Raw genomic sequence first — 22,782 nt, 5'->3', positions numbered from 1 at the left:
CTAGAGGTAAAATCATCACGAATTCCTGACCAAAACTTAATCTCCGAGGAAGTACAATTTGGAAGCTGAGGAAACAGAACTATCTGCCAAGTCTACCGGGACCAGTTGCTTCATTTTGTACCTTCTCACCATTCACTACCTTTAAGCAGAACATACTAACTTCACAAATATGTTGATACACAAGGGTAATTCTCTTCCTATCTACATACGGTGACTATATCATAAAAATTGAAGCCATAAATATAGCCATGGCCAATAAAGAAGTATAGCTTTTTATAATTTAGTTGTGTGACAAGAATTATTATTTAAATCAAACATCTTAATGTACACAAGGTTTAATGCCAAAAGTATGGCAAAGTAATATTCTGTGAAGGGCAGTGTTGGCTATCTGCTCTCCTCAAGGGCATAGAAGTCAATTGAATATTTTTCTCTTCCTGTAATCTTTTTTTGTTCCTCTCACCAAATTTAATTTGCTCAGTGTAAACACAGTGGAGGTGAAGGTCAGTTTAGTCAGTAGCATAACTCACCTTCAATAGTTGTCTCTATTGACGTCATAAAAACGGACAACCCAAGGTAATGGATTAAGCTGCATTTCTGAAAGACAGATGCTGAGGGATTCAAGAAGACACTTGTTCAGGGTCCCTACCCCAAACCAACATTAGGCCACAAACACTAGGAATTCTGCAGGTGCTGGTAATCTAGAGCAACACAAAGTGCTGGATGAACTCAGCAAGTCAAGGCAGCGTCTAGGGAGAGAAATGAATAGTTGACGTGTTGGTCCGTGGCCTCCTCTTGAGCTACAGTGAGGCCACCATCAAGGTGGAGGAGCAATATCTTATATTCTGTCTGGGTAGTCTCCAACCTGATGGCATGAATATCAATTTCTCTTGGTTAAAAAAAAAATTCCCTCCACCTCCCTTTTCTGTTCCCCACTCTGGCCTCCTGCTTTTTACCTCTTCTCAGCTGCCTATCAACTCCCTCTGGATCCCCTCCTCCTTCTCTTTCTTCTATGGTCCATTTTCCTTTCCTGTCAGATTCTTTCTGCTCTATCCCTTTACCTTTTGCACCCACCTGGTTTCACCTATCACCTTCTAGCTGTCCTCCTTTCCCCCTCCCTACCTTTTAATCCTGGTGTCATCCCCCTTCCTTTCCAGTCCTATTGAAAGGTCTTTGCCAGAAATATTGAACGTTTACTCTTTTCCATAGATACTGCCTGAGCTCCTGCGGTCCTCTTAGGATTTTCAGCATCTGCAGAGCTTCTTGTGTTTATGAAGTGTTGCTATTTCAGGCCAAGACTCTTTTGTTCTCGATAGAGTGGACATGAAGAGGATGTTTCCTACAATGGGGACAGTCTAAGACCAGAGGGCACAGCCTCAGAATAGAGGGACGTCTAGGTAGAACAGAGAGGAGAAAAACCTTCCTTAGTCACCGAGTAGTGAATCTCTGGAATTCCTTGCCACAGAGAGCTTTGGAGGCCAAGTTATTGAGTGTATTTAAATGAGAAGCTGATAGGATCTTGATTAGTAATGGTGTCAAAGGTTACAGGGAGAAGGCAGGAGAATGGGGTTGAGAGAGATAATACAGTAAATCAGGCATGATGGAATGGTAAAGCAGAATTGGACTGAATGAGCTAATTCGGCTCCTACAGTATGCTGACAGCAACTCCCCTGGTTTGGCTCAATTCAAACCTCCACTGCCACAAATGAGAAACCTTTTAAATCTGGATGAAACTTGTTGAAAATTATGTGTGGGATTTGGATTTGCTGATGGTCAGGAAGGCAACACTAGCAGATATTCCATAAGATTTCTCCAGGCCTAAATGTGCTGGAAACTAACCAACCAATAGACAGGAAACCAAATAAAGTCTTTTTGACCTTTAAAACCATGTTTAGAAGTAACTGCTTAGAAAAACGTACAAGTGATATTAAAGTTTATTTGACCTGCTTTTCAATACAAGTTAGATTGCAGACCTCATCCTTGGGTAAGGTGTAGTACCTCCTCAGATCCCCTGATCATGGTCACATGAAGCCATGGGAGCAGATGGTGGATGGTTGTATGAGCAGCTGGTGCAGATCACAGATCCTGGTTATGTGACCACTGATGCCAGGCAGACAATCTCTGAACAGTATTCATGATGTCTGGGATTAACCGGCTTGTAGAGACACTACCCAGAAGAAGGCAATGGCAAATGGCTTCTGTAGAAAAATTTGCAACAAACAATCATGGTCATGGACAGACCATAATCACCCACATTATACAAAAGAGCAAATAATGTTGATGATGATCAAGTCAATTTTACTGTCATTCAACAGACATACTTTATTGATCCCGATAGAAATTGGGTTTCGTTACAGCCACACCAACCAAGAATAGTGAAGAAATATAGCAATATAAAACCATAAATAATTAAATAATAATAAGTTAATCATGCCAAGTGGAATTAAGTCCAGGACCAGCCTTTTGGCTCAGGGTGTCTGACACTCGAGGGAGGAGTTGTAAAGTTTGATGTTCACAGGTAGGAATGACTTCCTATGATGCTCAGTGTTACATCTCGGTGGAATGAGTCTCTGGCTGAATGTACTCCTGTGCCTAACCAGTACATTATGGAGTGGATGGGAGTCATTGTCCAAAATGACATGCAACTTGGACAGCATCCTCTTTTCAGACAATATACCTATATAAAATCATTTGGGATAATGTTTCTCAGACCAGGAGAGGGAGACGAAGAGAGAGGAAAAAGAGTGGGGGGAGAGGAGTGGGAGAGTGGGGAGGAGAGGGAAGGGAGAGTAAGGGGGGAGGGAGGGAGAGAGGATGGGGGAGAGAGAGAGAGGGAGGGAGAGAGGGAGAGATGTTAGGGACATCTAGATAGGCACGTGGATAGAAGAAATAATGTAGGAAGGAAGGTTATTAAGTCTGCACAACATTATGGGCCAACAGGCCTGTACTGCGCTGTACTGTTCTATGTTCTAAATCTGGAATAAAAATGCATATGACCAATCATGAAATAAGTGGATTGTTATAAATATCTTAAACACAAGACATTCTGCAGATGTTGGAAATCCAAAGTAACAAAATGCTGGACAACTCTGCAAGTCAAGAATGACCTATAGAAGTGAATTTTTTTTGAGCCAAGACCTTTTAACCAGGACTGCAAAGGAAGAAAGAAGATGCCAGAATAAGAAGTTCGGGGGAGGGCTAAAAGTTGATAGGTGTGGAGGACAGCAGAGATCACAAATAAGGAGCAGTGAGAGAGCATCTCTCTGAAATCCCTTAGAGGAGAAGATTTAAACATCTACATGGTTGGTATTCCTCAAAGAAACCACAATGGAGCAGCAAATCAGAAACATAAGAGCTTCTACAGATGCTGGCAATCTGCCTGGTTCATTAATACCATCAGCCAACTTTATTGGCTGTAGCCTATATATGAGCTCCAAATCCAATGGGTTCGATGTTTAACCTGCTCCTCTGGAGAGGACTGGACAACAAATTCCACCATTGCCAGCAGCATCTACACCTTGTGAACAAAAACAGTAATGTGAGACCCCTCAGGTAGACATATAACATCCCATCACAATATTTAGTAAAATGGATTTCCAGGTTAATATTTATTTCTCAACCTACCATACCTAAAACAGGTAACACTGTCATTTCTATATGAACTAAGAAAGGATTTTCTGACATTGGACAAGTTTCAAAGGAGATTCACGAAAACGATTTTGGGATTGAAAAACTTATCACATGAGGTGCATTAGATGGTTCTGGACCTGTACTCATTGGAATTCAGACAAATGAGGGGTGACCTCATTGAAACCTATTGAATGTTGAAAGGTCTTATTAGAGTGAATGTGGAGAGGTTGTTTCCTATTATGAGGGAGTCTAAGACCATAGCACACAGCCTTAGAATAGAGGGTTGTCCATTTAGAATGGAGATGTGGACGAATTTCTTTAGCCAGAGGTGGCCGTGAAGCCAAAGTCATTTAAGGTAGGGTTGATAGATTCTTGATAGTCAGGGCATGAAGATATATGGGGAGAATGCAGGAGATTGGGGCTGAAAGGGAAAATGAATCAGCCATGATGAAATGGCAGAGCAGACTCGATGGGCCAAATGGCCTAATTCTGCTCCTGTATCTTTTGATCTTGGTGCATTGATATTGGCTCCTGCAATCCCTACATTGCAATCGTGACCACATTTCAAATGGCTCTCTACTAAATAAAAAGCCCATCAGGACATCCTTAGGTCTTCTTCCTTCCTTTGTCGACAGGTATTTCCCAGAACGGTGAATGGAATGATTCCTCAATCTGGAGCCAGCTGGCCCAATGCCTGTGATAGATTTCCTCATGGATACATGAGCTAATGCTTGTGATGTTTCCAAAGTGGTCTACCAAGAGTGGTCTTTGCCTCCCTAGCATCTCTGTGCCTTCTGGAGAGCTGTGAAAGTTATTTATAGATCTGTTTTTGATGGACTGAGCTGCCACTGACTGCAGCCTCATTTGGCCACTCACGGTGCTGCTGCTAGAATTCCCTTTTGTATGTCAATTTGCTGCTGTGCATATTCCCGCCTCTGCGTCCATTTGGTGTCACCTTGCGGTGGCTGGATCCAATCATTCCCCATCAATTGTGCTACCCAAAATTGCTGAAGTGTTCCCCAAAGTTGTCAAGTGGCCGGCCCCCTTATGTGAGGCAGACTGGATAACCAGCAACCTATCAGTCAAATCTGTAAATATGGACAAAAGACAGGAAATCAAGCAATTTTTCCTGCACATTTTGACTGAAGTATCATTGTTAACAATGAAAAATTAGGTGGAATGAAATGCATTAATAACCAACAAAATGCAGATATTCTTTTGGCAATTAATCTGTTTGCTACCGGCTCAACTACGATACCTAAGAACGAAACAAGAGCAGAACTCTCAGCCATACTAGGCTCATTCTGCTGTTCAATATGAACATGGCTTTTCTGGCCTAGCTTGTTTCCTCTTATGTGCCAGTTCTCCACTGCCCTTGGACCTATGTCCTTTCTCTTTTAATACTACTGCACAAGCCATGGTGGTGGTGTGGAGATACATCTCTATTAAAGGAGCAGTAAGGTGCCCTTTCCATTGTTAGCCTGAAGATCAACCTTGGGCAAGGTGCAGCACCTGCTTAGGCCCCCGATCAGGGTCACGTGAAGCCATGGGAGCAGGTGGTGGATGGTCGTATGAGCAGCCGGTGCACATCACAAGTCCTGGTGATGTGACCACTGATGTCAAGCAGACAATCTCTGAAGAATATTGGTCATGGCTGGGCTCACCCGTCTTGTAAAGACGCTGCCCAGAAGAAGTCAATGGCAAACCAATTCTGTAGGAAAATTTGGCAAGAGCAGTCATGGTCATGGAAAGACCAGGATTGTCTACGACATGGCACACAATGAATGAACGAAGCACAAACCTTGGAGATAGAGAATTCCAGAGTCTTTAACCTCTGAAAGTAGTTCCCAAACAGCTCTGACTTAAGTGGCGGAACCTGAGTCTTGTAACTATGCCCCTCATGGCAGCTGCCTCCACTAACGTAGTAGCACACAAAAAGTGCATCAGGCAGCATCTGCGGAAAGGAATTAAGAGTTTCCATTAAAGGTCAAGATCCCTCCTTAGCACAGTAAAGGAAGGGGGAAGAAACCAGAATAAGGTGGAGGGAGGGCAGAAGTGCAAATTAGAAGGTGATAGGTGAAGCTAGGTGAAGGGAGAAGATAGGTGGTGAGGGAGGGGAATGAAGTGTGAAGCTGGGAGGTTATAGGTCAAAGATATAAAAGGCTGAAGAAGGAGGATTCTGATAGGAGAGGAGACCGAATTGTTAAAGAAAGAAAAGCAGGAAAGGCACCAGAGGGAGGTACTGGAAATGACTTCGATATCTTCATTTATGAGAGGGCAATCTTCTTATCCCAAATATTTGCTTCTTGAATACTGCAAAAATGTTTAATTTGCCGAGCCTGTGGTGTATCCTCACATGGGTACATCTCTTCAGCAAACTGGCCAGGGGACAATAGGAGGCATGGATTATATCCATCTCCGTTCGAATGCTTGTACAGGTGTTCCACCCCCCCCCCCTTACAAAGGTAGAGCATTCCCATGAAACTTTTCTTAAGCTGGAATGGCATAAAGTGAAGAACCATTAATTTATATAGGAAAAATGTTCATAAAAGTGAAAATCCTCTTTGTAATGCGAAAACAGGTTACTAATCTAGGTCTTTTGTAAAAGCAAAGTGGTGTAAAGCGAACATTCATAAAGTGGGGGACATCTGTACCTGATAACTCTCAAGTGTCAATATAAATGAAATGGAATTAGCCTAACAATCTGCTGGAAAAACTCAGCAGATCAAACAGCATCCCGGAACGAAAGGAATTGTTAATGATTCGGGATAAAACTCTGATATAATTCCTTTCCCCCCACACACCTTCACAGATGCTGCCTGCCCCACTGAATTCCCCAGCAGACTGCTTGTTGCTCAGAATTTCAGCATCTGCAGTCTGTTGTGTCTCCAACTGGTATTTAAAACAGGTTCATACCGAGATGTGGAGCTGCTGGATCCTGGTGCTTTTGTAATCCAGTAGCTTTTTGGAGGTCAGGAATGAGGCAGCCATTTTATTAAGTGTTATAACAACAAAAACAATAAAGAACTGAGAGAAGGAAGAAATCATGGTTATTTTCTTCAGAAACCAGCTCTGACTAAAAAGTGACAACATTCCAGTGATAAGAATTAGCCTATAAAATAGCCAGATTCAAGTGGCATGTCACCTGCTACAGAAAAGTTAAGAAGATTCTAGAAAAATATAGAAGCAGCCAAACCACAATTATTGGAGAACTTACTGAACAATATAAGGATGATGATATAATACTACAAACAAGCACGTAGTTGTTAATCTACAAAAAAATTAGCAATAATACAAATCTTAATGGACACTAATCCACCAAATCTTAATGGAATATCTTTAAAAATTAACACTGCTACTTGTGTTCGTCACTGCAATGGACAGCTAGATACAATGCAAATTAATCAATATTCATAAATATGAAGCAATCACATGAACTTGTGCAGGATATGCTGTACATTTAAGCAAATTTGAAGTCTGCAATGATTCTTCCGACTGTTTTGAAATGCTGCCAAATCTTCATTTCAAACTTTTCCATGCTGAAAGGTAGATCAGCTTTTCTAGTTCGACTTTATTAAGTAATAGGGGTTTTGACAGATCAGGTGGAGAACACTTCTTTCTAAAGCAACACACACAAAATGCTGGAGGAACTCAGTAGGTCAGGCAGCATCTACAGAAATGAATAAACAATTGAATTTTCAAGCTGATATCCTTCTTCAGGACTGGAACAGAAGGGGGAAGACTCCAGAATTAAAAGCTTGGGGGAAGGGGAAGGAGGCTAGCTGGAAGGTGATAGGTGAAGCCAGTTGGGTGGGAAAGGTCAAGTGCTGGAGAAGAAAGAATCTGACAGGAGAGGAGAGTGGACCATAGGATAAAGGGAAGGAGCAGAGGACCCAGGGAAAGTGATAGGCAGGTGAAAAGAAGCGCAAGGTCAGAGTGGAGAATAGAGGACGTAGGGAGCAAATTTATTTATTGAAAGGAGTAATCAATATTCATGCCATCAGGTTGGAGGGCACTCAGACAGTATATAATGTGTTGCTCCTCCTTGCCTTGGCACAAGAGGAGGCCTTGGTCAGACATGTTGGAATGGGAGTAGGAATCAGAATTAAAATGTTTGGGCACCAGGAAGTCCTGCCTTTGGCAGATGGTGCGGAGGCCTTAATGATGGAAGGATTGGTTAAAGGAGAATTCAGAGAGTAACTGGCAAAATAAAAGAGGAAAGGGGAGAATGTATTTGTCTATTTCAGTGAACAGAAATGCATCTCTGAGCAGGTGATGAATGACCTTCACCTGTGATTTGAATCTCTACTTAAGAAGGAAATGATATAGAGCCACAGGGACAGAGCAGGGGACTGGGATCGATTAGTAATAATTTACGAGTGACAGCATATGCTCAATAGGTTGGAAGGTCTCCCCTGTGCTGAATGATTGTACAGTGCATATAAAACAATGATGTAGGAATCTTTCAGTGCCTATTAGAGCTCAGTGTGGATAACTTCACTCACATCCACAATCTATCTGTTCATTTTCAAAGGCTCTACCACTCCTGTTGTCAGCTTTATTTATTTATTTATTTATTTATTTTCAATCTATCTGTTTATTGTATTTGCACAGATTACCTTTTGCACTTTGATTTTTTTGTCCGTCTTTGTGTGTAGTGTTTCATTAATTCTGTGTATTTTTGTTCTACTGAAAGAAAATGAATCTCAGGGTGGCACATGGTGACGTGTACGTATTTAGATAATACATTTACTTTCAACTTTGAGCTTTGAGTTTTGAATATGAGGTATTGTTTGCAACATCCTTTGCTCCTGCCAAGTTTACAACCTAGCTCTCCGCTGTGTGTTGAAAAATACAGTACCGATTGATGGCTCTGGGTCTGTACACACTGGAAATCAGAAGAGTGAGGGACAGGATCTCATTTAAACCCACTGAGGTTTGAAAAGCCTCAATAGAGTGGATGTGGAGAGGTGGAGAGTCTAAGCCCAGAGGACACAGCTTCAGAATCGAGGGGCATCCTTTTGGAGTGGAGATGAAGGGGATCTTCTTTAGCCAGCAGATTGGTGAATTTGTTGCTTCAGGCAGCTATGGATGCCTAGCCATTGGGTATATTTAAGACAGAGGTTAATAGACTGTTGATTAGTCAGGGCATGAAGGAATATGGGAAGAAGGCAGGAGACTGGGGCTGAGAAGGAAATGGATCAGCCATGATGAAATGGCAGAGCAGACTTGATGGGCCAAACAGCCCAATTCTGTTCCTATCTCTTATGGTCTAAATCCAATCTCAATATTGTATATGGAATCCAAACAAAAGTCCGAGGCTTATATATATTTGTTAATGTGGAGCAGAAAGCTAGTTTGTAAATCTGGTGGGAGCAAAGGATATTGGGATGATGAGGGTGGAGTACTGTGAGAGGATATATATATATATATATATATATATATATACATATATAGGTGTGTGTGTGTGTGTTGGTGTGTGTGTATGTGCCTCAGACTTTTGCAGGGTACTGAATTTGCACAGTTTGTTGTCCTTCGCTCGGTTGTTGTTTCTCCATCCTGTTGGGTAGGGTCTCTTATTGTTTTTTTTTCTCTATATTTACTCCATATGTCCACAAAAAAATAATCAGGGTTATATATGGTAACATACATGTACTTTAATAATAAATTTACTTTGAACTTTGATTCTGCAATAGTTGGGTTTTAATGGTACAAGAAACATCTTGAAGAATGACTGCTTGTATCCCATAAACCTAAATAGTTGCTTTTTTCTCTGTGACATGAGCACTTTGAACTAAACCAGGTTTCTGTTCTGCCAAACTTTGGAAATAAAAATGTCAGGCTTAAATTTTGAAATAACTGGTTTAGTCTATTTAATCCTGCTTGCCCTTAAGAGTAATGTGTAGAGGTGTAGAGGTGGTGTGTTGAGGTTTTGCCGGCTGCTCGCTCTGCAGAACCTACTCACTCCTTGGCATTACGGGGGCTGCAAAGAAAGGTGGCATCAAGACCATCATAGAGGTGCCTCCAGATGGCTATGGATCAGGAGGAACAGTACTGCTGGGATTCAATTCGAGCCTGATCAACCCTGGCTGGTTTACCTGGGCGAGGGTGTCTGATGTGGAAACACCCGAGGACCCAGGGTTACATGACTGATGATGTGTCCCAGCGCACCCTAGGATGTATCTCTGCATCATAGAGATATAGACACAGAGAACCTTAGAGTACAGACGGAAAAAAAGGACATCCAATTGTATATTGTATAGTATATAAATCTTGACATGTGACTGTGATTGTCAAATATCTGGAAGCTGCAAGGAGCAGGAATGCACATGCAGTGTTTTTGTGGACCACATAAATATGATATGACCTTTGTCAGAAATTGTGAATGATGAAGTTGTGGGAAACAGTCGGTGGTCGGTGATGCATTTTCTGGGTTGGTACTTTAAGATATATTACTGACCTTGCTCACCATCCCCTCTCCCCCCCCCACATGCACACACACATTGAATTACTTCTGACAGTCCACCCATGCTGTGGTTAAAAACAGTGATTAGTTAATCACAATAGATCTTGCTTTCACAGGGCAGCAGCTTTAAACTAATTCCATGAAATCAAACCGTCAGACTGTAACTGGGAAGAGTAAGCACTGCAGCCTTTTCTCTGTAGTACATCTGCGGCTCAGACAGCTCGGCCAGTCTAACCTTTTGACAGACTATGGATGGACCTTGGCAAAATATTCAGAAGCTGCCTGAGTTGTGGAGTCCTTAACTTTATGTCCGATATTCACCTGCAAACAGGAAATACTTTGCAATAATCCTTTGCCCAAAAAAAAAAATTAGGCAGTTAATTTTGCGAGGTCGTGCCTCGATATATAGCATGGTTCTGGAGATTGATATCTTCTTACACAAAGTAGAGTCATTTTGATAAGTAGTAAAATCCTCATTAAACTTCTGAACTTAATGTAATAGTTCTATGCTCACCATAGTTTCTCACCTTGGAATCAGAATCAGATTTAATATCATTGGCATATCTAACTATTTATAATTATATAATATATAGTATATATAATAGATAGAAATAAAAATAAAATGGAAATAAAAAGGTAGTGAGGTAGTTTTCATGGGTTCAATTGTAGTGTTAAATCTACATAATATAGTCTTCAGTTTAGAATTGAATCTATTACTCAGCTATTGACTCTGAGATAATTGTCACCTTTTTGCTAATAAGTGTCACTAGTTTCATCTCTATACTTTGTTAGAAGAATTTACTAAAAATAGATTAATTTAGCAGTTAACTACTCTTTACAAGATATCTAGTTGGTAACTTTGCTACGAAATGGAGAAACAAAATGGTCAGGAATCACACAATTCAGTGTTCCAATTGATTTTAATTTGATCGCACGTCAGAACATGGTATAACATAACCAGCAGGTCATTACAATTAGCTTTATTTAATATATCTTTTTACCAGATTAAATCTCAACTGCCCTCCAGGAGATAGTATTACATGAGTTGGCTTTAGTGCTGCATTCCTTGAATGTTTCCTACTTCATTTTACAGTTCAACAAGCTAAACAGCTGGTGGGTGCAACATCTCCGTTTAATCACTGTTGAAAACATTAATCATGTAAACATCCTCAGCGGCCCATTTAATCACTAAGAAAATATATGATTTAGATTAACTTGTATTTAGAATAAGCAACTTCCCACAGAATTTCACTAACGCAATTTAAAAACTTGAATAAAATGATCTGGAAATGAAAAGGCTGGTATTGGTTTTACAGTACATGGAGCTCTAGAGGACATCTGAGAATCTGATTCAGAATCATGTGCTTACTAATGCTCCCAGTTCTTCTGCCACCCATCTGCACTTGGGGGAATGCTCAGAAGTAACTAACTTGTCTTACCAGCATATACTTGGAATATGGCAGGAAAGCTAAGCATTTAGGAGCCGGTGGTCACGGGGGAATATGAATCAGAATCAGGTTTAATATTGCCGGTATATGTAGGTGTGGGTGTTCCTCCATCTCAGGGACTACAGCGGTTCAAGAAGGCAGCTCATCACCACCTTCTCAAGGGCAACCAGGGATGGGCAATAAATGCTGGCTTAGCTGACGACAACTACATCCTGTAAGTGAACAAACAAAAAATAAGTCCTGAAATCTGTCGTCATTGCTGCAGCAGTACAATGCAATGCATAATATGAACTGTAAATTACAGTATAAGTTTATATATATGTACAAGTACATGAATCAGAATCAGATTTATTATCACTGGCATGTGTCTGAGCAGAAACAGTTCAATGTAATACATTATACAGAAGAAAAAATAAGTTAACAAATCAATTACAGTATATATGTATATTAGATAGTTAGATTTAAAATAGTGCAAAATACAAACAAAATTAACAAAAAAGTGAGGTAGTGTTCACGGGTTCAATGTCCATTTAGAGATCGGATGATAGAGGGGAAGAAGCTATTCCTAAATCGCTGAGTGTGTGCCTCTAGGCTACTGTACCTCCTACCTGATGGTAGCAATGAGAAGAGGGCATGCCCTGGATGTTGGGGTTCTTTAATAACAATGACACCTTTCTGTGGCACTGCTCTTTGAAGATATCTTGATTACTCGAGGCCAGTACCCAGAGTGGAGCTGACTAATTTTACAATATTCTGTTGCTTCTTTTGATCCTGTGCAGTAGACTACCCCCCCCCCCCTCCCCACCGCATAGAGAGTGATAAAGCCTGTCAGAATGCTCTCCACAGTACATCTGTAGAAGTCTTTGAGTGTTTTAGGTGAAACACCAAATCTTCTCAAATTCCTAATAGAATATAGCCACTATTTTGCCTTCTTTATAGCTGTATCAATATGACCATATAACCATATAACAATCACAGCACGGAAACAGGCCATCTCGGCCCTCCTAGTCTGTGCCGAACTCTTAATCTCACCTGATCCCACCTACCCGCACTCAGCCCATTACCCTCTACTCCTTTCCTGTCCATATACCTATCCAATTTTACCTTAAATGACACAACTGAACTGGCCTCTACTACTTCTACAGGAAGCTCATTCCACACAGCTATCACTCTCTGAGTAAAGAAATACCCCCTCATGTTTCCCTTAAACTTCTGCCCCCTAACTCTCAAATCATGTCCTCTCGTTTGAATCTCCCCTACTCTCAATGGAAACAGCCTATTCACGTCAACTCTATCTACCCCTCTCAAAATTTTAAATACCTCGATCAAATCCCCCCTCAACCTTCTACGCTCCAATGAATAGAGACCTAACTTGTTCAACCTTTCTCTGTAACTTAAGTGCTGAAACCCAGGTAACATCCTAGTAAATCGTCTCTGCGCTCTCTCTAATTTATTGATATCTTTCCTATAATTACATGACCAGAACTGTACACAATATTCCAAATTTGGCCTTACCAATGCCTTGTACAATTTTAACATTACATCCCAACTTCTGTACTCAATGCTTTGATTTATAAAGGCCAGCGTTCCAAAAGCCTTCTTCACCACCCTATCTACATGAGACTTCACCTTCAAGGAACTATGCACTGTTATTCCTAGATCTCTCTGTTCCTCTGCATTCCTCAATGCCCTACCATTTACCCTGTATGTTCTATTTGGATTATTCCTGCCAAAATGTAGAACCTCACACTTCTCAGCATTAAACTCCATCTACCAATGTTCAGCCCATTCTTCTAACCGGCATAAATCTTCCTGCAAGCTTTGAAAACCCACCTCATTATCCACAACACCTCCTACCTTAGTATCATCGGCATACTTACTAATCCAATTTACCACCCCATCATCCAGATCATTTATGTATATTACAAACAACATTGGGCCCAAAACAGATCCCTGAGGCACCCCGCTAGTCACCGGCCTCCATCCCGATAAACAATTATCCACCACTACTCTCTGGCATCTCCTATCTAGCCACTGTTGAATCCATTTTATTACTCCAGCATTAATACCTAACGACTGAACCTTCTTAACTAACCTTCCATGTGGAACTTTGTCAAAGGCTTTGCTGAAGTCCATATAGACTACATCCACTGTCTTACCCTTGTCAACGTTCCTCGTAACTTCTTCAAAAAATTCAATAAGGTTTGTCAAACATGACCTTTCGCGCATAAATCCATGCTGGCTACTCCTAATCAGATCCTGTCTATCCAGATAATTATTAATACTATCTCTAAGAATACTTTCCATTAATTTACCCACCACTGATGTCAAACTGACAGGTCTATAATTGCTAGGCTTACTTCTAGAACCCTTTTTAAACAATGGAACCACATGAGCAATATGCCAATCCTCCGGCACAATCCCCGTTTCTAATGACATCTTAAAGATCTCCATCAGAGCTCCTGCTATTTCTACACAAACTTCCCTCAAGGTCCTGGGGAATATCCTGTCAGGACCTGGAGATTTATCTACTTTTAAATTTCTTAAAAGCGCCAGTACTTCCACCTCTTTAATTGTCATAGGTTCCATAACTTCCTTACTTGTTTCCCACACCTTACACAATTCAATATCCTTCTCCTTAGTGAATACCGAAGAGAAGAAATCGTTCAAAATCTCTCCCATCTCCCTCGGCTCCACACATAGCAGACCACTCTGATTCTCTAAGGGGCCAATTTTATCCCTCACTATCCTCTTGCTTTTGATATAACTGTATGTTGGGACCAGGTTAGATCTTCAGGGATCTTAACACCCAGGAACTTGAAATTGCTCCCTCTCTCCCCTTCTGATCTGTCTATGATGACTTGTTCATGTTCCTTTGTCTTGCTCTTCCTGAAGTTCACAATAAATTAAATATATAGTGCAAAAAAAAGCAGTGAGGTGGTGTTCATGGGGTCAATGTCCATTCAGAAATCAGATGGCAGAGGGAAGAACTTACAGCTCATTATACCACCAGCATGCTCAAAGTTTCCTTCATCAAGTGAGTAGCTTCCTCTTGATTTTCACTACTGTCAGTCATGCAAGTCCTAGATGGAGACTAAGGAATACCATTGCACTCAGATGTCGAAGGAATCTTCACTGCCGTCTCCATAACAATTTTGTTTTACCGCTCAAGGTTATTAGCCCTGAGTTGAACCCTTAAACCTGGAGGATCAGAGGGAAGAAGCTGTTCCTCCATCATTGAGTGTGTGCCTTCAGACTCCTGTACCTCCTTCCTGGTGGTAGCAACTGGAAGGGGGGATGTCCTGGGTGATGGGAGCCCTTAATGTTGGATGCCGTTGTTTTGAAGCATTGCTCCTGAAGATGTCCTGGATGCTGGGGAGGCTGGTGCCCATGATGGAGCTGACTGAGTTTACAGTTTTCTGCAGCTTCTATCGATCCTGTGCAGTTGCCCTCCCCTGCTAGACTGTGTCACAGCCAGAGAATGCTCTCCATTCTAACTTCTGTAGTGTTCTAATATTAGAAGGTGTCACTTCAAAGGTTATCATGGAAAATAAAAGCTTATGCTGCAGAAATAACATAGTGACATGAATGAAAGATTGGCTGCTAACAGGAGACAGAATAGCTGTAAATGCGTGTTTTATTAGCAAGATGTAATGAGTGGTGTACCACAGGGACCGCTGTTGGCATCACAACTTTTTAGAAGTTATATTAATGCAAAAAATCCAATCCAATCTACCTCTTCATGGCCCACACAGTTTATTCGCTGACTTGCCCTCACTGCACTTTCTTTATAAACTGGACCACAATGCTTTGCATTCTGCTTTTCTTTTCAATACTTTGGAGCATTTATGTATGGCGTAATCTATATGGATAGAACATAAACAAAGGATTTTCACTGTACCCTGATGCATGTGATGGTAACCAACCAATACCAATACAGTCATAGAGTCATGGAAAAGTACAGCACAGAAACAGGCCCTTCAGCCCATCCAGTCCATACTGAACCATTCAAGCTGCCTGCTCCCATTGGGACCATAGCCCTCCATACCCCTGCCATCCATGTACATATCCAGACTTCTCTTAAACATTGAAATTGAGCTCACATGCAGCACTTTGCAGTGGCTCTCACCACCCTTGGAGTGTTCCCTTTAAATATTTTACCTTTCAGGTTTAACCGAACTCAGTGGAAAAAGCCAGCTTGCATTTATGCTATCTCTACCCTTCATAATTACATATGCTGTAACATGAAAGCTGGTTTCCAGGCTTGGTGAGTGAGGCAGACAACACTAGTTATGAATAAGCATATTAATCCCTTATGGACAAACAGTAAAAGTTTTAACCAAACATCTAAGTCTCCCCCAAGTTACACAAGCTACAAAACTAAGTGTACAAACTACAAGACAAACAGATACTTAGCTAAGAGTGCACATTGGCTCCTCAAAGTCAGGAGGATGCTTTCCGAATAGTTTTTCAGCACTGGTCACGACCACAGTGTGAAGCAGGCACTGGATACAAAAGGAGAGGGATCGAACCTCCTGCATGTGCTATTCTTATACCCTCTAGTGCCTGAAACTGGCAACATGGCAACCAATGAGAAATAGTTGCTGCATCCGTCAAACAGGCCAATTGATGGCCAGCATGATGGAAGCAGATTTTGACTTACAAATGAGTATAGGAATTGAGCCACCGTCACAGCCACGCAACAGTGAATATTGGTAGAATCTCACCAGTACCAACTATTATTGGTAGAATCTCAGATGGTGATGAGAGGGTGTACAGGAGTGAGATATGCTAACTAGTGGAGTGGTGTCGCAGCAACAACCTGGCACTCAGTGTCAGTAAGACGAAAGAGCTGATTGTGGACTTCAGGAAGGGTAAGACGAAGGAACACATACCAATCCTCATAGAGGGATCAGAAGTGGAGAGAGTGAGCAGCTTCAAGTTCCTGGGTGTCAATATCTTTGAGAATCTAACCTAGTCCCAACATACTGTTGTAGTCATAAAGAAGGCAAGACAGCTGCTATACTTTATTAGAAGTTTGAAGCGATTTGGCATGTCAACAAATACACTTGAAAACTTCTATAGTTGTACTGTGGAGAGCATTCTGACAGGCTACATCACTGTCTGGTATGGAGGGGCTAATGCACAGGACTGAAAGAAGCTGAAGAAGGTTGTAAATCTAGTCAGCTCCATCTTGGGCACTAGCCTACAAAGTACCCAGGACATCTTCAGGGAGCAGTGACTCAGAAAGGCAGCGTCCATTATTAAAGACCTCCAGCACCCAGGGCATGTCCTTTTCTCATTGTTAAAATTAGGTAGAAGATACAGAAGTCTGAAGGTACACACTCAGCGATTCAGGAACAACTTCTTCCCCTCTGCCATCCGATTCCTGGATGGACTTTGAAGCTTTGGACACTAACTCACTTTTTTAAATATACAGTATTAAGGTTTTAGCAAATTTTTAATAATATATGTAATTGATTTACTTGTTTATTTATTATTGTATTTTATTTTATTTTATTTATTATTATTTTTTCTCCTTCTGCTAGATTATGTATTGCATTCAACTGCTGTTGCTCAGTCATCAAATTTCACGTCACATGCCGGTGATAACAAACCTGATTCTGATTCTGACACAACAGTGAGTATAGGAATAGAGCCACTGTCACAGCCGCACGACAATAAATATAGAATTAGAGTGAGGTGGAGGATAAATGTGTGGCCAAGGGATTGGAGCAAGGGGCAGGGGTCCAGATTTCTGGATCATTGGGACCTCTTTTGGGGCAGGTGTGACCTGTACAAAAAGGATGGGTTGCACTTGAATTCGAGGGGGACCAATATCATGGCAGGAAGGTTTGCTAAGGCTGTTGGTGAGAGCTTAAACTAGTGGGAACTGAAATGAAGAGACAGAAGAAGGGTTTGTCAAAGGCAGGTCATGCCTTACAAGCCCACTTGAATTTTATGAGGATGTGACTAAACACATTGATGAAGGTAGAGCAGTAGATGTAGTGTATATGGATTTTAGCAAGGCATTTGATAAAGTACCCCATGCAAGGCTTATTGAGAAAGTAAGGAGGACTGAGATCCAAGGGGACATTGCTTTGTGGATCCAGAACTGGCTTGCCCACAGAAGGCAAAGATCAGTCACCAGTGGTGTGCCTCAGGGATCTGTTTTGGGACCACTATTCGTAATGATTTTTATAAATGACCTGGATGAGGAAGTGGAGGGATGGATTAGTAAATTTGCTGATGACGCAAAGGTTAGGGGTGTTGTGGATAGTGTGGAGGGCTGTCAGAGGTTACAGTTGGAGATCAATAGGATACAAAACTGGGCTGAGAAGTGGTAGATGGAGTTCAACACAGATAAGTGTGAGGTGGTTCATTTTGGTAGGTCAAATATGATGGCAGAATATAGCATTAATGGTAAGACTCTTGGCAGTGTGGAGGATCAGAGGGATTTTGGGGTCTGAGTCTGTAGGACACTCAAAGCAGCTGTGCAGGTTGACTCTGTGGTTAAGAAGGCATACGGCACATTGGCCTTCGTCAACCTAGGGATTGAGTTTAAGAGCCCAGAGGTAATGTTACAGCTATATAGGACCCTGGCCAGACCCCACTTAGAGTACTGTGCTCAGTTCTGGTCTCCTCACTACAGGAAGGATGTGGAAACTATAGAAAGGGTGCAGAGGAGATTTACAAGGATGTGGCCTGGATTGGGGAGCATGCCTAATGAGGATAGGTTGAGTGAACTCGGCCTTTTCTCCTTGGAGCGATGGAGGATGAAAAGTGACCTGATAGAGATATATAAGATGATGAGAGGCATTGATCATGTGGATAGTCAGAGGCTTTTTCCCAGGGCTGAATTGGCTAACATGAGAGGGAACAGTTTTAAGGTGCTTAGAAGTAGGTACAGAGGAGATGTCAGGAGTAAGTTTTTTTTTTACACAGTGAGTGGTGAGTGCGTGGAATGGGCTGTCGGCGACGGTGGTGGAGGCAGATACAATAGAGTTTTTTAAGAGACTCTTGGATAGGTACATGGACCTTAGAAAAATAGAGGGCTATGGGAAACCCTAGGTAATTTCTAAAGTGAGTACGTTTGGCACTACATTGTGTGCTGAAGGGCCTGTATTGTGCTGTAGGTTTTCTATGTTTCTAAGTAAATTAACCCCCATATAACATATACCTCTATCAAACTCCTCTGAATCATTTATGTTCCAACAAGTAAAGACCTAACCTATTCAATCTTTCCATTTTACTTAGGCCCTCCAGTTCCGGAAAAATCTTTGTAAATGTTCTTTGTACTCTTTCAACCTCATTTACATCTTTCCTGTAGGTAGCTGACCAAAACTGCATACAATCTCCAGAGTAGGCCTCACCGATATCTTGTACAACTTCACCATAATATCCCATCCCGTACTCAATACTTTGACTTATGAACCCAAAGTGCCAAAAGCTTTCTTTACAACCCTATCGTTCTGAGTTTCCCACTGCATGACCTGATAAAGGCAAACATAAAGGCATTGCAAGTATTTAGAAAAGCTATGGAATTTTGGATGTTGCGAGGGAAGTTGAACATAAAACATGGAGTTGGAATGAGTGGATTGGAGAGGAATCTGCATGGAAGAGTTTTGGGGACTGTCCACCGAAACTGGAAATGAGGTTTGGTCAATTAAGCCCCAAGCCAATTTGGCAGTAGGGTATAGTCTCTGAGCGTATCGCTGAGGCAGGGCCCGGATCCTAGTGCGGGGCATGACTCAGTATTTGGACAATTTAAATGCTGACCCAGATACACTGAAAAGGCAGGGTGTCAGGACTGGAAGCAAGGGTCAGACCAATTCTGCTCACTCTTCTGCGTTGTCTACTCCTGTCTCCACAGTGCCGAGACTGTGAGACTGTCTTAGCTGTTCTGTGCCTTGTGTCTGCGACCTTTGTGGCAATTTACCCCACTGTGTGATGAACTGGACACTGAGGTTACGGGCCTACACTGGCTGCTCCAGGCGCCAGGTCTATGGACTCTATTTCATTCAGAATGCTGTCACTTGCTTTTATTGCTTGTGTTTGTGTTTATTTGTGTATTGATTGTGTTTCATTTGTGTTGTCTCTTTCTCTGTGCATTTGGTGTTGGTCTTTTTTTTTAAACTGTGTTTCCTGCTTTGTGGCTGCCTGTAAGCAGACAAATCTCAAGGTTGTATAATTTATACATAATTTGATAATCAATGTACTTTGAAATTATAGAGATATGCTTCAGTTACTGAGTTGATTAGCAAGGCAAAATCTAGAGTGCTGTGTACAGCAAGAGCTCCTCAATAAAGGAAGGATGTTAGTGTATGGGAATCAGTTCAGAGAAGGTTTATTGGACTAATACCTGGAATAAACTGGTTGTCTAACCAGGAGAGGCTTGTATCTGCTGCAACTTGAAGAGTAAGGGCTGAGAGATAACTTGAATGAAACACATAGTTCCTGAAGGGATTGATAGGGTTGCTGTAAAGAGAATGTTTCTTTAGTGGGAGAATCTAGAATTAGGCACTGTTCAAAATGAATGAGTAATCCATTTAATACAGGTGATCTTTTCTCATCTCTCAAAGGGATGTGAATTTCTGCATCTCCCTTGTTAAAGGGTGTAGATGCCTTCAAATATTTTTAAGCAGGGATTCACTTAACAAACAAAAGAATGAATGCAGAGATGAAGACTTGCAAAGAAATCAGCCACAACCTTGTTGAGTATTGGAGCTGACTGAATGAGTAGGGTGGCCTACGTGAGCTACATACACTCAGTCACCATTTTATTAGGTACAGCTGTACACTTGTTCATTAATGCAACTATCTAATCAGCCAATCGTGTGGCAGCAACTCAATGCATTAAAGCATGCAGACAGGATCATGTTGGAAACCATAATTCTTTAAATAATACTTCTTTAACATAGTACTTTTTAACAAACTTATATATTTTTACAGTATGTGGTTTTTCATCCCCACTCACTGGCAGAAAGCGGTATAGCAGCTAAACTAACGGTTTATCAGCTTTCTCATTTTTCATTGGCTAATTATCAGCACAGTACCCATGTGATGTAATTGTTTTAATTATGTAGTGTCTTAACTAGTTTATTTATATCTAAGGAGTTTCTTATCTTATCTATAAAAGTGATGGATTTTTCAGAGGTGCCATCTTTATTTCTTTTGTCTTCACATTCATCCTACCTCTTAGCATTGTTTCTCAGCTCTTTATTTATTTTGATTAGTATTTAAGACAATAAGATAAAGGAGCAGAATTGGGTCATTTCATCCATCAAACCTGCTCTGCCATTTCATCATGGCTGATCCGAATTTCCTCTCAGCCCCAGTCTCCTGCTTTCTTCCTGTTTCCCTTCATTCCCTGACCAATCTAGAGTCTATCAACCTCTGCCCTCAATATACCTAATGACTCAGCCTTCAGAGCTGCCTGTGGCAAAGAATTCCACAGATTCACCATTTGTGTGTTTGCTTGTTTTCTAAAATAATCAATCATTAGAATTAAGACCTCTCATCATTTTTGATTCCCAGAAAATAAACAGAGATCCAGCAAGCAGAGGTTCAGTTTTGTTCAGACCAAACGTTCAGAATAGGGAAGAAATGTAATCTAAATAACTTTGTCCATGGAATGATTGTCAGTGGTAGGTGGTGTGTTTTGATTATTTTAGAAACTACTGATCTCCTGAGATTTTCAAGCACAACAGTCTCTACAGTGAATGGTGTGAAAAACAAAAAGATGTCAAGTGAGTTGCAGCTCCAAGGGCAAAAATGCCTTGTTAATGAGAGAGATCAGAGGAAAATGGCCAGACTATTTCAAGCTGAGAGTAACGTGACGGTAACTCAAATAACCATGCCTAACAACAGTGGTGTGCGGAAAAGCATTTCTGAATGTATGACTTGTTAAACCTGAAGTAGATGGGCTGCAACAGCAGACGACCACATCGGGTTCCACTCTTGTACCTAATAAAGTGGCCACTGAGTGTATATATGGTAACTGAGTTGGAGAGATGTAAAATCTAACCAGTTACACCAATATTCATTTTCTTCAGTGAATTCCAACATGAATTCCAGTATCCAGGACTTCAAAAAGCTTCAAAAAGGTGGCATCCGTCATTATGGACCAACATCACCATGGACATGCCTTCTTCTAATTGCTTCCAGCAGGGAGGTGATACAGAAGCCTAAGGACACACACTCAGAGATTCAGGAACAGCTTCTTCTCCTTCGATTTCTGACTGGACATTGAACCCATGAACATGACCTCATTACTTTTTTAAATTACTTATTTAATTTAAATTTTTATATATAGCATATTTATATTAATATATGTAATATATATATTTTTCTTAATATAATTCATTTTTTAAATATTATATATTGCAAAGTACTGCTGCCATATAACAACAAATTTCATGATATATGTGGGTGATATTAACCCTGATTCTGATGTTCTGAATCCTATAGGAACATATGGCATAATATCAAAGAGCCAATTCATAAGTTGTTCTACAGTCTGTAGAGTTTTACTTTGATTATTTAAGAGTAATTTCCATTGAAAAGCCACTACATAATGAGTCCATCTCCCCCCATCCTCACCACATTCTACAGAGGAGGTATCGAGAGTATCCTGAGCAGCTATATTACTGCCTGGTTCAGAAATTGCATCATCTCGGATCGCAATACCCTGCAGCGGATAGTGAGGTCAGCTGAAGGGATCATCGGGGTCTCTCTTCCCGCCATTACAGACACTTACACTACACGCTGCATCCGCAAAGGAAACAGCATTATGAAGGACCCCAAGAACCTCTCATACAAACTCTTCTCCCTCCTGCCATCTGGCAAAAGGTACTGAAGCATTCAGGCTCTCACAACCAGACTGTGCAACAGTTTCTTCCCCCAAGCCATCAGACTCCTCAATACCTAGTCTAGTCTGACACCAACTTACACACACACTCAACTGCACACCACTCTACTCCCTTTGCAATTTCTGCTCATTTCTTTCTCAATTCCTGCTAAAACATTATTTAAATTGTTTATATTTACATTACATCATTTATTATTATATTGTAATTTGCCCTTTACTGTGTCTATTGTCTTGTTTATTAATTATTATACTGTCTTGCACTGTTTTGTGCACTTTATGTAGTCCCGTGTAGGTCTGAAGTCTAATGTAGTTTTGTGTTGTTTCATATAGCACCAGGGTCCTGGAGGAACGTTGTTTCATTTTTACTGTGT

The 22,782-nt window shown here is 41.1% G+C and overlaps 2 long non-coding RNA genes across 3 annotated transcripts in view; one reads left to right on the top strand and one right to left on the bottom strand.

Annotated features, from left to right (window-relative positions):
- Positions 1–22,782, top strand: part of LOC132397844 (uncharacterized) — a 129,145-nt gene that overhangs the window by 71,248 nt on the left and 35,115 nt on the right. The gene's annotated exons all lie outside the window — the stretch shown is intronic.
- LOC132397843 (uncharacterized) overlaps positions 10,633–22,782 on the bottom strand; it is a 56,952-nt gene continuing 44,802 nt past the window's right edge. For both annotated transcript variants that reach the window (XR_009513467.1, XR_009513466.1), the window contains exon 4: positions 10,633–11,753. This is a non-coding gene — a long non-coding RNA (uncharacterized LOC132397843). The remainder of the gene's footprint in view (positions 11,754–22,782) is intronic.

The sequence above is a fragment of the Hypanus sabinus genome, chromosome 8 (assembly GCF_030144855.1).
Source record: "Hypanus sabinus isolate sHypSab1 chromosome 8, sHypSab1.hap1, whole genome shotgun sequence".
NCBI classification, from domain to species: Eukaryota; Metazoa; Chordata; class Chondrichthyes; order Myliobatiformes; family Dasyatidae; genus Hypanus; species Hypanus sabinus.
Note: the sequence above shows the minus strand (reverse complement) of the source record. Positions and strands in the feature narration are given on the sequence as shown.